Genomic DNA, 17,550 nt, shown 5'->3' on the forward strand with positions numbered 1-17,550 from the left:
GCAGCAATACTGTGAAAGGCAAAACTAGCTCTTATTGGGCGAACCTGTGCCCACAAAACAGGCTACACTTAAAGCACAACGAGAGCGGCGAACACAGTCGGCGATCGTCGAAAATTTGATCAGCGGGTCAAGCGCGTCGGCTTTTATACAGCAGTCGTCGAATGTTCCAGACTAACCGTTCGGACCCGCGTGCCTTCCACAAAGTTTTACACCATTCGCGTCGGGTGATCAAATCAGATAACATAAGGTTCGGCGACAACAGACAGCGGATAGAAGCATCGATAACTTTCCAGAAACTTCGGATACATGCAGGCGCGTCCCACGCTGTGCGATTACATTTGCTAGGCGGCGAAACGTGGTTGCCCGATAAAGATAAGTACACGTGTCAATATGGTCCGTGGTCCATCGTATGGCATGGTTCATGGCATGGAATGAGCGCCGTAAGCGGGGCAAGAGACCAGTCAGAAGTTACTGGGAGATAGAATAAAAAAATATATGATTTCCAATCGGGAAGCATGTGTGTCATGAAGGGTCGTCGGAAGTGTGCTGGTGAACAGGATGCACGGGGTGAGGTGGGGTCGGTGGGTGATGCGAGACGCACGAGAAGGCGCTCACCTGCTGGCCATTCTGCGGCCTCTACTGTCCGATAGGAGTATCCACGATGACGCGCATTTCGCCAACAATGTGGTGACGAGAGAACAAATGGCCATGTGATAAATCATCGCAGCAAAGGGCGACCAAGGAATAGCTAGAATTGTAAAGGACAAAAAAAACCTGCACGAGTGCCTTTAGATTTAATGGGCGTCCATTGCGGCCCTGCGATGTGATCGTGAAATCCAAAAGTGAAGAACATTGGGCTTGCTGGTTATTCATAACTGTGTGCTTGAGGTGCACAGTACTTGAGGTGCACCGGTACGTTTGAGAGAACGTTTACGGTGCCCCTGTGCCTCCTCCCCCATACATGTGCTCACTCTCTTGATATTTTCTTCTTTCTATTCCCCCTTTCCCTTCGCCCACCGTGGTGGCTTAGCGGCTACGGTGTTGCGCTGCTAAGCACGAGGTCGCAGGATCAAATCCTGGCTACGGCGGCCGCATTTAGATGGGGGCGAAAACGCCCGTGTTCTGTGCATTGGGGGCACGTTAATGATCCCCGAGTGAGTAGTAGATCCCCAGGGAGTAGGAGATCTTCAGGGGGCGCGCAGTAAAGGTGAGACCCTCACTACGGCGTGCCTCATAATCAGATGGTGGTTCGGGCACGTAAAATCCCATCATTTATTTTCCCCTTAGCCCTTGCCCCTAGTGTAGGGTAGCAATTACCGGATGCTCATCTGGTTGACCTTCCTCCCTTTTCTCTCTTTCTCATAACTGTATGTAAAGCAACATTCATGATCGTGAACGGCTGTAATTGTGTGCTCTCAATCTCTCTCTTTTTTTTTATTTCTTCCTCCGCCTCCTCCAGCCTAGGGTAGCAAAGCAGATATTCTGTTCTTGTTAATATGCTTTATTCTCCCTTTCTAAGGCTGCTGGAAGTTGTGGTGCTGGGGAGGTCACACTGCGATCCATCTTTCTTCCGACGCTATATATACCAGTGTCCCAGCATTCTATGAGACGTATAGCGCAGAACTCGAGGGCGGTTGTTCGCGCAGAAGCTCCGTTCGACCACGCGCTTCGAGCACTCGTTCAAAAATCCATGCAGAGGTAACTGCGTGCGGCACACACGGAGTTCGCATACGAAGATGCTGTCGTTCTCTCTCTCTCTCTCTCTCTCTCTCTCTCTCTGCGTGCGTTCGCTTTGTTTTATAGGAAGCCCACACCGTACACGTCTGTAGCCCTGGCTCACTTACGTGCCCTTCAGAAAGGGACCTGCGATCTTCTCGCCGTTCCCCGACTTTCAGGGAACCTTCATTGACCTACAAGCTGAGTATAGGAATTAGAGCTGATTAGTCGGCAAGCTGTCGTCATGGCTCGTTATTCTCTAAATATCGATCGCATAAAACGGGCGACACTGTCAGGCGGCTCGATCGAGTGTGCAGTGCTCGGACGTTTTTGGCGTCTTGCAACGAAGCCACCTGGATACGAATCTCGCGAGCCCGCAGGAAGTTCTTGCGTACTTTTTCCTTGCGTTACGTCTGCACCGATGGACCGTCATCTACGGTAGGGCGCAGGGAGGCTTGACGCAATGCCTACAACAGCAAGAGGGAGAAAGGTAGGACGGTTGGCGAGTGACAAAACTGAAATTGTCAAATAACTGCACAAATTCAATTAGGTGTAGAATTATTGCACACTTTGATGTATACACTAACGCACCACTGGCGCTGTAAAGCAATAACGTGCGAATGACCGCAATGAAGTTATTGCTTGGTAAAGCCATTGCGTAGAGTAATGCGTGTCTGTTCCAAGATATTTGAAAAACGGTTTTGCGGTTCTGGGTCCTTTGTTTCTCGCACAAATATTGCAGGAAGAACTTTTCGTCCACATTCTTAGTTAGAGATACTCGACAACCTTGGCAAATCAGTTCTGCGGAAATCCGCAATGTGGGGGAATATTCACGGAGGGGGACAAATATTCATCCACCGGACAGTAAGTAGCCTGAAGCTACAAGGGAAACCCGGGATTCTCAGAAAGAAAGCTTTCGCAGTTGAAGAAAAAAATTCCTCCGGGTCGACGCGCAACGAACTTCTTTCCAGGGCGGCGGCTCTACCACCTGAGTAAACCCAGGGGCCAGCAGCTGGATGGCGACGTGACGATAAATTAATCGGCGATTCGAAGCTCGGGAGCACCGAACATGGCGGATCACGTTTCTGGCTGAAATCGGCACCCAATGAGAACGTTTCATGAGCTGAAAAACAATTGTCACTCAGAAAAAACAAAAGATAGGCGAATAACAATAGTTTCTTCTCCTTCGCAAATTTTCACCCACCTTGAGATCTGTCCTGCAAAGTGAGCGATTGTGGTGACTGTCCACTTCCTTGGTTACGCGTGGTAAATTGAACCCTCGGAGTTTTAGTCAGCGACACTCAGGCCCAAATGTGCGGTGTGGCACATCCTTTCAACTGCAGACGTCAGGTAGTGTACGTGCACTTTCCTAGGAGCAAGTAACTAATGACTATACCCTTGCGTGCAATCTCAAAACACCCAAGCCAGTCACAGTCGAGAACCTCGCAATGCAAGAGCGAGACTGAAGAATCATCGAAACCAGAGGGCTTTGTTTAGCAGCGTTCAACCATATGAAGCCAGTAACCTATACGACATTATGCGGCGAGGCAAGGCACTGCATTCCAGCGCACAGCTAAATACCGCTGATTGCACGGATGTGGAGGCCCTCCCACTGCCGATCAGATAACGACTTCACTTCTACCGACGCGCGTTACGTAATTGGAGCCGCTGTACGCGCAAGCCAAATGGAACGCTTTCCGTGCACCAGATACCATTGTTCACGCGTCTGGCGCCTCATATCGAATACACGCGACTCCTGACATTTCTCGTCGCCACGCACTGATGCAGAAAAGCATTCACCAACGTCCCTGACTCGCCAACGAGCGCGCGAGTGTCTATCAATAAGCTCTGACCTATAGATAACATCTCTCCGTTTATCATTTCACTTATCCCCGGACGCGGCCTCAGTGCATGACGCACACTTCCCTTCTGCGGATACTGACAAGTGCACAGGAAGCGGGTGCGCAGATGCATGAACGGTAATTCCAGTGGCACGCAGCTAAGTGCAACTCGTAGGTATACGCACCTTGTGAAATGGCTGACTTGCGCAAAGACGCTCTTGTGGCGAACGCCCTTGTCGGAATCCGATCCAAACAACCGCTATATATAGCGGGCCCAGAAATGAACGGAATATATGAAGATGACTGCTATATGCAGGGGTGGCCATTTCTAAGTTTTATGGAATTCTGAGAAATCGCTTGTACCAGGGTAGCCTACTATTCTTGGGATTCTTTGAAGGGGCAGACATTACGAGCACGAGAAATAGAAACACATATTCAACTAATTAACAAAAAAATAAATAACTTCTTAATTAATTACGGTACGGCACATATTGCAATTTACGAATTGTAGCCAGTGAGCTTGCAAGGCGTATCCACTTGAATTTCCAGGATGACACCAATTTCGAGATGATATTACCCAAAGTTTGGGACGTTCCATGGGCGTTCCAATTACTTTTGGCGTCATTCTGGAAATTAATTCCAAGTGGTAACTTGCAAGCTCACGGGGTACAATTCATAAATTGAAATATGTGCCGTAAAGTAATTAAGTCGAAATATAATTAGCGGACTTTTGTTAATTATGTGAATATGTGTTTCGATTTCTCGTGCAAGTAATGTCCGCTTGTGAATAATCCAGCTCAAGAGACAGAATTATGTTATCTGTAACAGGCTATTTTTCTTTAATTTCATAAAACTTAAAAATGATCACTCTGTATACTCTAATTATAATTGATGCGCAAAAGAAACGAGCACCCAAATATTGATTGATTGATTGATTGATTGATTGATTGATTGATTGATTGATTGATTGATTGATTGATTGATTGATTGATTGGGAACATTTGGGCTTTGACAAAACCCTCAGTTGGGGAACCGGACTAAATTCAACCAGTTGAGCTTCATTACAGCGCACGTATTTCCTAAATAAACAAGGTGTTTTCGCATTCTGCCTCCACCGGAATTTGGAGAGTGCGGTGGCAAATCAAGCCTGCCAGAGCCATAGCCACTGCATGGGCAACAGCGGATAGACGATGCGAAATAAACTTACGGAAAACCGAAGATGACTTGAACGGGCACGTGGCTGTCGAAATTTGTCGCCTTAAACACAAATAAAGCCACTACGCTCCGCAATGGGGGCACTACAGCCCACGCAAGACCACGTTCTTCTCCCTTTCCGGCTAATCTAAGCAGCACTCGGCAGAACATTTTCAAAGGAGGAACAACAAATCTCGACTCCGATCTGGCAAGGGTCAGAGATTGATCAAAAACGTAGCAGTTTGGGCGAGTTGGTATGTCATGACTGTTTTAGGCTTGTAGCGCAGCTCGGAAGAGCAAAAAAGGAATAAGGTAGGGGTAATCAAAGGGAACGGGAAACAGGTAGCGCTCACTCTGTTTCCCGTTCCCTTTGATTACCCCTACCTTATTCCTTTTTTGCTCTTCCGAGCTGCGCTACAAGCCTAAAAAAGTCAGAGATTGACTTGCACGTAACCCTCCAACAGGCATACAACGATCGCTGTTAGCGCGCCGAACAAAGAGACGGATTCTGGCACAACGCGTCAAGCAGGAATGCTCTCGCGCTCAAAGCCGTCAGGGGCACTGACGTGGCCATTACGTTATACGCGCTCCTGGGGCGTGCTCCTTCGTTCCGGATCCTCCGATGACCTCGCGCCGGGGGTGGCTAATCTCTTTGTCTTTTCGGAAGCGCGGGACGCACTACATACACGGGAGAAGACGGCTATAACTCGCGAATCGCTCCAGTACACAATGGGGGTCAAGCGGCTATGCCGGCACCAGGCAAGCCCGCCTCCCCCAGGTCTATCATCGTTACGCATCTCCTTATTCCGTGCCCTCTATACGTCGGCCACGGCGCGCTGTCTGCGCCGTACACAACGGGCTACTTGAAAGGTCGCCACTCCGCTCCGACCAGCTGACCCCCTTTGTCCATCCACGACGCGGCCCGGCTCTGCCTCGAGCGTGGCTATGGTGGCTCTTGTATTTTTGCTGCTATAAAGCTGTAGCGTCTCGTCACCTAACGACCGTCGAGTAGAGCGGCGTGTCGCAGCAGCGGAGCTCCCGTTCCTCCACGGGGACTGACCCGCCTCGAGAGGTCGCTCCTCTTAAAGTACTGCATACCGTGACACGCTTTCGAGCCAACCGGCACAATGGATGGACGGCCGTGTCCAGGATAAGTCGTCCCCGGCCAGCCGGACGGAAGTCATTGTAGGCGCACACTTCGAGACGGTTAACGAGAACGCGCGCGGGCGCACTTTATTGCTAACACTTGTGGGTTATATACTCAGGTCGTGCTTACTTTATCTATGCGCTGCCTAATAAGTAAATCGTGCATCTCGCCCCCATGCATAAATATATAAATAAATGAACTATAGTTAATAAAGGGAAAATGAGACATCCACCAACTTCGCACTGCCGTCTGCTGGCCGCCTGCTAAGCTCAGACGGTAGAGCGGCTGCCCCGGAAAGGCGGTGGTCCCGGGTTCGAGTATCACAAATATCACAAATAAATACTCTCTCTCTCTCTCTTTCTGCATCAGCTTAAAAGTCACTTCCCTGACGACACGAATTAAGTTCAAACTTCCCTTTCTTTAAATTTTGTGCTCTATGCGCTATGTCTATGACGTCACGCAGGACATCACGTTCTTCGCGCTATTTTCACCTGTTATTCCGGACACCTTCTGAGGGCATGGAAAAAAAGAACTCTTACAAATTCCGCTTTCGTTTTATCTTCTAACGCAGTGCAATCCCTATTCTGAAGAGATAAAAGCCCCCCACCAAGCTCTGTCGAAATTTATGACATCACGCAACGTATATGCATGTAGTGCAGACACTTCGACGTGGTGTCGCCGTTTAGCATTCTCATAAATAATTACTGGCACACGACGGCTCTTCCTTGTGTGTAGTTAACGTAATGCAGCTTTAGATGCAGCAAACAAACTTTCTGTAACTATTTATCCATAACAAGGTCCCACACCTGTCGTCGATGCGCCAAGTTACACGGTAGGCGGAGTTACACGTCAGGTAGCAACGCATGGACAGGTAACGACGGTGATCCCGTTGGTTTTGCGAAGCGTTGATCTAAGACGCTGCACTCACAATTCAAGGGCAGTTGCGCGAGGAAATTAACGGGTACTTATTTTACGTCTGATGCCACCAGCTAGTATAAATGGCGGGCATAATCTTTAGGCGTCAACGAAATGTCGAAGCAACTTGGATCGGCTCCGCACACTCCGGAATGCCTTTGAAGACTTTGGAGGATGATCGCTAGACAGCCTTCACGTTTTACACACACCTGATTTCCTCCAATGCATGCAACGCGATGTCATGGTCTTTCTTTCTTTCTTTCTTTCTTTCTTTCTTTCTTTCTTTCTTTCTTTCTTTCTTTCTTTCTTTCTTTCTTTCTTTCTTTCTTTCTGTAATATGTGCCCCGCATTGCCGATGTAAGCCCGATGCCACAGGTACAATTCGTTAAGAAATACCAAAAGTGACAGCAGCAGTAGCTTGGGCTCTCTGTCAAGTGACTATTACCGAACGTGGTTATTTTTTAATAATTTTTCATCTACGGCCACTATAATTTTTCTCAGATTTGGTTCCCATTGGCTCCACATATGAAAACGACAGCAAAAGAAACAACAAAATAAAGACAAGAAAGAAAGAACGGGTCGCTAAATTCGAGAAAACGCGGCATTCTCTGGACCCATCCATTACTCACTTCGTTTTTGGTAAGTTATTCCGCATATAGCCCTCTCACCTTTCTGGGCCCCCACCCGCCCTTTTTTTAAATGAGTGAATGAATTAACTAATTTTTTTTTTCTCAATGCGAGATACGATGATACCATACAAACAAGGCATGACGAGAGAGAGAGAGAGACGACTAGACTAAAGTCATCCGGCGGCGACAACCCCAACTGGCTTCCGAAAGATGCCCTTAATGATCGCTTCCACCGCGCACTGTGCACGAACTAGTCAAAGAATTAACGCAGCAGGACGTTAGATACGCAGCACATAGCCGTTAGCTATGCACTTAATTATCGCTTCGCTCAGCCAAGGCTATCATTGTTGAACGCCTTGAGTGAGACGCCGTCCAAACGGCGCACAAGCGGCAGTCGCTCCCCTGTATGCTAATCACCCACGGCAAACTGTTTCGCGCGTGGCTCATTATTGGAATGACTTCCAGCCTTAGCGAAGTCTTTCTTTATTTCACTGGAAAAAAGAAATGTAGAAAGCCGGTGGTTCGGCATATCTAAATCTCGCCTCAAAAAACGAATAAAGCGTGTTATTGCTTCTTTTTCTCAATTCAACAGATTTCCCCCTTGAATCGTGCACCAATACTCTATATACGTGTCCCTGCAGTCTTAGGATCAGACTCATCGACTTACCTGTTCTACTGCGCTTACGCCCAAGTTCTTCAAGTCGCGCTTAGTAATTTTTTCGTGGGCATCGAGCCAATATTCGAAAACGAACCGGTCTTCTGTTTCGTGCCGAAGTGTTAGATTCAAGAATTCGATATTTGATAATGACCGAATATGCGTGCTCACTACGTTATGCTCTACGTAGGAACATGTCATTTGACATTCTGACCACTGACATTTTTTTTTTGCTTCTTTAATATACCAAGTTATAACGGAGTTCTACATATTATTGCACGTACTGATCAAAATATTTAGTGATATTTTTACTTTCTCCATCACGCCAATTCTTTCTACATTCAGAACCTTAATAATAATAATAATAATAATAATAATAATAATAATAATAATAATAATAATAATAATAATAATAATAATAATAATAATAATTGACGTCTCAAGCCTTTGTCCATCGAAAATTCGCGTTTCATTCGACGACTTAATCTTTTTCGAGCTCCCGTGATTGTAGCAAACGTGCCGTTAATTCCCTTGTGCCTACCTGTCGGTAAGCACAAGCACGTCTATAGGAGATAACCCGCAGGCTGTAGGTGCGAAACATTGTGTCCAAGTTCACGATAGCTTCAGGGTGCAAACCAAATGCGGCTCCTTACGGAGTTGAAGGTTGCTGGGCGCAGGAGATTCGGTAAGACATTTAGACGAACATCTGCACTCTGTATACGATGGATGTTTCACCTTTCAGGTCTCGTCTCCGAACGATAATCGTCATAAATCTTGTCTGCATTTCCATTCTTTAATCAACCCTCTGCTCTCGGTAAATTCAGGTCACGAACGACAGGCGCCTGGGAACATAGCATTCCTAACAGGAAACTAGCTAATGCAGATACATTTATATAACGGCACATTTTTTGTTCTCGATTTTTGTTTGCTAGACTATTCGGACATGTCTGCGTGTATAAGCTCTCGCTCACGCAATTTTATCGCTCCCTGATGCGTATACTACTGGGTTAAACTTGCGTGCCTTACAGATCTATAACGCGCATACACGTTGCGTAATATCGTCTTGGGGATCGACCAACGGCGTACACGCGAGCCAAGAACGAGCGAGTGAAAAAAAAAAAAAGACGGCTGTTCTGGCGTGGGCCAAGCAGGGCCAAGTCCTGTTGGAGGCAAACTTTTCACTTTCGTTTCGACAGCGCGAAGACGTCCCCGCGATAAGTGGCATAAGAACGAAACTATGCGCAGATACCGATCAGAGAAGCCATGCTCCCGCTTATCTCATCTTTGTCGAAGGCCACTGCGCCTGCGCGGGATGTAATCAGCTGCTCGCAAGGTCGTTCATTCGCACCGGTCTCCCCCGCGCGCCAGGAAAATAAACGGATAGATAAAATTCGCCGCCGGGAGTTTGGGCGCGACCCATTCGAGAATCGGACGACGGTCTCTCAGGTGGACAGTAAGATTCGCGTTTTATTGCAGTGACCTTTCTTAAATTTATGCATGCCCATTTTTGGACGAAGGGTAAAGGCCCATTGTATCTTTATTATTTAGCCTGGCATAGGCTCTGTATGCATGTGTGCGTGTATATGACCGCTTCAAGCACAGTCCCATGTCGAAGGGACGGTTATTCATACCGAGGTATCTCCGGCAACGACCTCGCTGACGACGCTGCTAAGAAAGCACACGAAGGAGCAACCCTTGTTTCTATACCTTTATCGCGTACTGACGCAGCCCAACACTTAGGCAAGCTAGCGCACCGTATGACATTGGAGAAGTGGCACACACCTGATTTCACTCAACATCGATTGCATTCCCTCGATCCATCTATGCAACTGCGGCTGTTACCAGGGCTTCCGCGTAATGAGGAAACAATGTTGTGCCGCTTACGCTTGGGCGTCGCATTCACGAATGCATATACGTTTTTGATTGGCATGGCTGATAGCGCCGAGTGCAATGCCTGCGGTGTCGAAGAAACTATCGACCATCTACTGTGCTACTGCCCATCATTTGAAAATGAAAGACAAGATCTCTGCACAGCTCTCAACAAGTTAGATAGCAAACCGTTCACCTTGAACAAGATCTTGGGACCATGGCCTCGTATATCGCAGCTACAAAAGGCCACAAAAGCGCTGCTGCGATATTTGAAAGATACAGGATTGAGTGAGCGTCTGTAATCCGGACTGAGTGACTGGACGATATCCCCGGTGGACTTTCTCTTCTTTCTTTCATCTTTCCGTCCCCATTTCCCTTTCCCCAGTGTAGGGTAGCCAACCGGGCTCAGTCCTGGTTAACCTCCCTACCTTTCATTTATCATTTGCTCTCTCTCTCTCTATTCATACCGAAGGCGTAGAAGTGCAGCGAAAACTGCATTAATTATGCGCCTAGCTAACACCCCAGTTACGTTGTCATTAACATTTTCTACTATTAGCCCTTTTCTATCATGCCTTTGCTTTGCGTGTGTGTGTGTGTATGTTTGTGACATCCCACATTGTAGGTTCTTTCTTTTCATTGCTAGTGTCGTTTGTATTCCGAAGTGTAGAAAACGCCACTGCCCCCGCTTACTTATTCAAAATTAAACCTGATGATAAAATTATCGAATCAGCAGCCATAAGATAAGCGTTCCCATCGAAAAAAAAAATTTTATTAGAGCGTAGGGTTGAGGAATGATATGGTGAAAAATTTCCGACGATTCTGCAAGTCACAACGGAATGCAACCGTCGTAGCATCACACATGACAACGACTAAGCTAGCTTATTTCCTTTTAACTTACCGATAACGGCGTCTTGCCTTAAAAGCGAGTTAGAACGCCTCAAGCTTGTGCAGAAAGCGTTGGTTGAAGCCTCAACAGCTTATGAAATACAAAAATATGATTTAGTTTGTACTTTCTGTATACTGAGTGTGTGAAGTATCGTCAGATGTGCAATACTCGTGCTTTTCAAGAAGCCTTCCGAAATTTCTGCACGTAATCGGTGCTGTGGGTCTGCGTAAGGCAAGTAACAAGATACAATACCGTGAGAGGCGCTGCTCACAGCTCGCCTGCAACGAGTGTGGTCTTCTCCGGCAACCATTAAACTATTTTGCATTTTTTCCCCTTCCTCGTTCTCCTCAGTTACCTTCCTCGTTTTTGGTAGTTCCTTTGCAAAACTCGCGCCGTTCAACGACGCATCCTCCAAACGTCAGTCGCAACGGCGCTCCGCTTGACACGAGAAAACGCGAGACAAAACAGAGAGGTGTGTCGTCTGCTCACCTCGTGCGAGGCATCCCACACGGGCCGGCGTTGGTGAATCCGTGCGCTTTGTTTCCTCGATGCTTCCGCCGAAGCCTCCTTTGGTTGCAAAAGAAGAACGAAGCACTAGCCGCAGGCTCTGTTTCTTCCGCGTGAAAGAAAACAACGACTTGCGCCCACCCGGCGAAAGAAACACGGCAGCACAACTTCACGCACAGGCAGTGGCCGGCGGAATACCAGGAGGAAGGTAGCAGACGAAAACAGCAAGCACCGGTTCAAAAGCAGAAGCGGCCGAGAAAAGCCGGCCGTATCCTACGAAGAGTGAAGGAAGAAGCTCGCACGCGCACACGACCAAGACTTCCTCGTCGCCTAAACGTCGGAGAGGCGCGAGGCAACCGGCACGAGCGAAGTCCGCTAGTGGACTGATCCGAGGCGGTGGCTAAGCCGAGGCTGAGCGGCGAGCACTCGTACCTACTCTCGCCGAACGCGATCGCTCTCCACGCGTCGGCTCCTCCGCCGGTCGGCGCTCCCGGAGAGGCGTTTTCGTGACGTCGGGTCACATGCTGTGACGTCACGTAGCGGCCTGGAGCGAGAAGGTGCCTCGCTGGCTGGCGCTGCCTTGGCTTTCCTTTCGACGCCTAGCGCTCGGTTCCGTTTCAAGGTTGGGTCACCGGTCACACACTTCCTGCTCGGTTCTGCGCGCTGCCAAAGGCTTTCTCTTCCTGCGCTGGGGTGGGCTTTATGGTGGAGGAGGTTTCTCCCATCTTCGTCTGGGAGGTGGCGGAGGTGGAGGTGTTCGTCAGGGCAGCTGTGACCAGGCGTTCGGTGCTGTCATTTTCTTTCGCATACTTTTTGTGTTCATTCCGGGTACCATGTATGTACATTATGATATTTCCATAAGACAAAGTTCAAATTCTGCTTGAATTAGCTTATTGCTTTCCATTATTATTGCGCCAACATAGCCACGTTAATGAACCTTATGGCCAAGCTCTGCGTACAGCAATCCCATGTGAGCACATGGGAGCTCATAACCCCTTCCCCGGTCTTAGGGTAGCCAATCGGGCTCAGTTTTCGTTAACCTTCCTTCCTTTCATTTATCATTCTCCCTCTCTCTCTCTCTCTCTCTCTCTCTCTCTCTCATAACCACCAGCATCGTATAACACACATGTTCCCCGTTCTTACTGCACACGAGCGTGCGCACCGAATTTTAGAAAACTCACATTTCCGCTGCTTCGTCTTCCGCTTATCATCGTTTACTTAGGAACGGTTGCTGCAACGCACGGGCAGCGCATGACGCCATGCATTCGACGCTCAGCTGCGGCAGTACGCGCTTCTCGCTGCGGAGGGCACCAACATGGCGCGCTACCCACGATGCGCCTGGACATCGCTGCTTGTGCACGCCCTACAGGCGCTTCAGAGTCGTTTGGGGTACATATTGAGCTTGAGAGACGGGTGACGTAAAATAAAGGGTGCAAACAAAGTTACGCCAGTATTTAGCCTCCTAAATATATCATTCTGTCTGCGTGACTCAAGAATCGCAAACAAAATGAAAGCGGACACGCAATGTCTACCGAGACGCCATTGTATGGGCACTTCGTCTGAACGTTATTCGCAAGTTTAGTAGAGTACTATAGGATGAGCTAGTTGACGGATGACTTAAGAGGAAGCTTTCGCTCGGGTGCTCCTATCTAAATACATGTAAAAGGAGAATTCGTATTTCTCGGCAACCACTGCACCAAATTTGACGCGGTTTGTTGCATTTAAAAGGAAGCCTTAAAATCTAGTGATGCTTGGTTTCGAATTTTCGATTTAGATTGTCAATTTTTTACTGAAAATAGGCGAAAATCAAAATTTTTCGGAAAACGAAGTCATCAAGTTTGAAACCCTGTAACTCTGGAATCAAAAATGATATCCCGATTCCGTGAATTGAATTTAATAGTACATCTAAAGCCGACAAAATTGACATGCCACACGTGAATCTCCAAAAATTTGGTGATATGGAAATACAGCTTTTGCAGAGCCCTTGTAAACGACGAAACAAATTCACGTAATATATGAAATGACATATTCAATTTGTCCGCTTTTAATGATCTAATGGGTGCTGTTTACAGAACAGCGATATCTGTTTTTGCTGCAGAGCTAACCATTTGTAAACTTCGTGTTTCTATCATTTTCAAACCTGATAATTTTTTAATATCTCTTTAACAAAATTCAGGACCTAAATCAAAACTGCGTTTCCAACAGTCACTAGAATTTAACTTTCTCTCTCAAATGCGACAAATTTTATTGAAATTGGTCCGGGGGTTCTCTCAGAAAAAAGTTTTTGCGTTTTACATGTATTTGAATAGGCCGCGTCGGGGTTGGGCCCGATCAAGGTTCAGTGGAACAGGGTCACACAAGCCCTTCCACTGTAACTCATGCGGCTGCGTGCTGCAGTTTGATAGCACGCGACTGCTGGGAAAGAGCCGGGTATGCGGTGGCTCGAGAATTGCTAGAAACCTTTCACACAAAGAAGGAAAGGCGATTCCTACCTTAGCCTTCCTTCGCTTTCACTTCGCAAGAGCGAGTTTCAAATTTTAGATTCGGGTTGCCGACAGTTTTTTTCTGGCTTTGGATAGCTATCTTGTCATTTCAACTATCTTGTCAGCATCCTTGCGCGTGCGGCGAGTGTAATTATTGTGTCTGTGCATATAATGCAATTAGCTGCGAGTATGGCGCTCTTTCTGCCTCCTTCTATTTCTTCCAGTAATATTAAACTTGCGTAATTCAATTATTAAGTCATTCGCGAGACATTCCTTTGAATGAGGGTCACTGAGCCCTATTAGAACAAAGCGCAGTTTTCCAAATGCAGTTTGCGATAACATATTATGATACGATGTTTGCGGAGAGTCGCTGAACTCGTATCATGTGTTTGTCAAATGCCGCATCAGCTTAGATCACATACAACAACAACATCCTTAAGTCCATTGTTTAGTAGCCTCACGCATCACTGCCATTCTTTGTCTACATTGCTCCGACCTGGATCCCGCAATCGTACGTCAACCGCGCATCCTCTTCGGGCGAGAGCGGCCCCTTCCTCCTTCTCTCATGACGGAGCCTGTCGTGAAGTCATGGCAAGCGTAAAGTTCGCGTTTACGGTTACGCTATGAAAAACGTTTCTATTTCGACGCCGCAGTACACGGTAAGTTCAGCTACCCTCAGTAACAAGAGCATTACAGTACATATTTATGATCTCACTCAGGGAAAAATGAAAGAGGAACCCATTTCTTTTACCTCAATCGCTCTGTTTTGCGTTCAAATGTCACGTATACAAACCGGTTGTAAGTTTACAATGAAGACGCGTGTCGGAGAGTAAGAGAGGGTGCTGACACGAGTTCAGTTGTAGGAGGATGGCGTTGGGCTAATAACTTAACTGGAGCACTTCCACGTCGACACTTTTTATTTAGTGCCAGGGGCCCGACGCGCGGAAATACATGCTATGCTGTGAAAATTGCTTGGTGAGCCTGTTTGAACACTTCGAGCGTAAGTCGGTAGCTGTGACCACCAACCGCAGCGAACCATCAAGGCCCGTGTTCACAAAAGGCTCGTGCGCTACAATTGTTCGTAAGAGCAAATTACAGCCAATCCTGATGGATAATGAATATGTATAGCCTTAGGCGGCGGGCCATCGACAAATAACCCTCACGAACGAAAAGCTTTGCGAATGCGGCCCCAATTCTTCTGTGACTTGGGAGAACTTACAATCAGATGGCGGGGGTCGACAAGACAGGAACTGGCAATGATGAACGAATCGAAATCGCAACCGTCATCAGAGGCATTGTCACGTCTACAACCGCGAATGACTTGTCCGGTACGTCGGAGACGCCCACAAAGGACACTTTATCTGTGATGGCACGAAGAGATTGCCGTCCTCCCTTGGTTTACGCCTTGCTTGGTTAAACATCCTCACTGGGTTTACTTTCACCTTGGAAGCGAAAGTAAACGAGGGGAGAATGTCAACGAAGTGACGTAACGAACAAAGGAAAGACGAACGCGGTGGCGCAGTAAACACTCGTTTGTCATTTGTTTACGGAGTGGCTGAGAAAAATAACTCACTGTTCAGGAAATAAATAATATGTGTGCGCCTAAGTAAACGTGGCATAGGTAGAGGAATAATAGCCCCTCTCAACACGTTCACTATAGGTGCCGTTGTCGATCGTGCGGTATCGAGCTTGTCTTTATTGACACTGTATTATGTTGGAAAGGCGCAAATGTATTGCGCTACGGGGATAGCTATAGATGCTCTTACGTCACAAATGTGGAGATTCAGTGCACAATCCACACGTCAACTACGTACTATTCAACGCACAGCTATACCGCAATATACGGAGCACTTCGCTGAAACAAAAACACTTCGCTAAATGCAGTCTTGAATTAACGCAGACGTCCGGATCTCTGCTTCTGGGTTCCGAATTCGAAGATGAGCGCAACGTTGACGAGCTCCTCCTTATTACACTGCATAAGTATAACCGAACCGACAGCGGTGGAAGTTGGCTCCGCGAGCGGTGAATGAAGCGTGTAAAGAAAATACCGCTTCGAGAGTGTTCGTCGCAGACATTTTTACACTATAGCCAGCATCTTGCGAGACGCCTTTTTAGTACGAGGAGCTGAGGATGTCCTGCGCCAATCATAAGATGCCCTGCTATCAAAATGCTGAGTCGTGCTACAGCAAACAACCAACACTCGGATTTTTTCTGATTGCGCCGGAGCGTTCCTGCATGCGACAGTCATCTGTAGATTCGAAACCACATATTAGGAATATATTACAGACACTTCAGGCACTGCACGACGAATTCTACGTGCGCTACGAAACTTCGTATAATGCAATAATACAAAGGTGACATTCTCAGATTGTGGTCCACGAAAAAAACCAGGAGTGATCGAGAAAGTTCAAGGTATACCAACAATGACCGCTCTGTATAGACGTTGGTGGGTGTTGGCCGTAAAAGACCTGACAAGGCATTTATTACAATGTTTCGGTAGACGCACTCTCCACACTGGCACAGATCAAATAAAAGACAAAAAGCAGGGCTTATGTTAAACTGCGCTTGCAAGCGCATTTCAACATAAGCCCTGCTTATGTTGGCAAGAAATAGCGTGATATTTCTTGTCTTCAACTGATAGTCGCACCAGGGCTCTAATTTCTAACACGCAGGGTTTCCTCTCGCACTGACCTCAGATTGCGTCACATACATAAAAGTCTTAGATGTGATTCAGAAAGCAGATAGCACGTGTTTCCAGCTTAGGAAATTATGCTTCGCAACACGTACGAAGACGAGAAGGCGGAGACGCGGACTGTCGCAAACTTGCAACTAATTTTATTTCATTCAGAAACCGTCAACTTAAGAAGCTAGGTTACTACATTAGCGCAGTATGGCAGCAGCATATCTAAAGTATGCTGCAATATTCTCAGTGCATGTGAAAGTACGATTAAGACGCGTGTCTTCTCTTTCTCTCTTTCAGTCTCTCATACCCCTCCCCACGTTTAGGTTGGCAAACTGGGCAAAGTCTTGTTAACTTCCCTGCCTTTCCTTACTCCCTTCTCTTTCTTATGGCAGCACAAAACAAATATCACACAATAAAGAAGAAGAAGAAGAAGAAGAAGAAGAAGAAGAAGAAAAGAAGAAGCTCTAAGCATTGTGAGTCAGCTAGCCAAGTAACAAGCTTTATAGATGTGCTTTCGCTTATCACCCAAGCTTTTACTCCACATCCAACAAACAAAAATGAACACCTGGGTAGCCTTAAACGACTTGCTATAGAAATAGCTTTGAGGGGTCCTTCGCGACTAAGAAGTCGGGGAAATATTGTCGACCAACTCAAATAATGCCTACGACCCCGTAATGCTACCCATTTGAAAATTATTTTGAATGAAAAGTTCAATCGTTCGAATAGGTAGGCGAGCGCACTACTTGCAGGTATACAGTTGCCAGTATATGACGACGATTTGCGTGTGTGTGCGTGCGCGCGCGCGCGCGCGTGTGTGTGTGTTTGTGTGTGTGTGGTGGGGGGGGGAAACTTTATTGAAGAAGAGAGAAAATAACGAAAAGGGAAGGGCTGCCTAAGGTTGGGGCACTTGGTCCAGAGCGCCACTGGCGCGGGCTGCCCGCTGGGCCTGATCTAGGAGAGCTGTTTGCCCCCTCTAGATCGTAATCCGCGAGTCGCGTCTCCCATGGCAGCGAGATGTTTGAGGT

At 47.3% G+C, this 17,550-nt stretch overlaps 1 protein-coding gene across 1 annotated transcript in view; it reads right to left on the minus strand.

Moving 5' to 3' along the window:
- Positions 1–11,799, minus strand: part of bdg (sodium-dependent transporter bedraggled) — a 196,377-nt gene extending 184,578 nt beyond the window's left edge. The window contains exon 1 of the mRNA XM_065437072.1: positions 11,342–11,799. The gene's annotated coding sequence lies outside the window, so the exon portion shown is untranslated. The remainder of the gene's footprint in view (positions 1–11,341) is intronic.
- Positions 11,800–17,550: the final 5,751 nt, after the last annotated feature.

Source organism: Dermacentor albipictus, chromosome 5, assembly GCF_038994185.2.
Source record: "Dermacentor albipictus isolate Rhodes 1998 colony chromosome 5, USDA_Dalb.pri_finalv2, whole genome shotgun sequence".
In the NCBI taxonomy this organism is placed as follows: Eukaryota; Metazoa; Arthropoda; class Arachnida; order Ixodida; family Ixodidae; genus Dermacentor; species Dermacentor albipictus.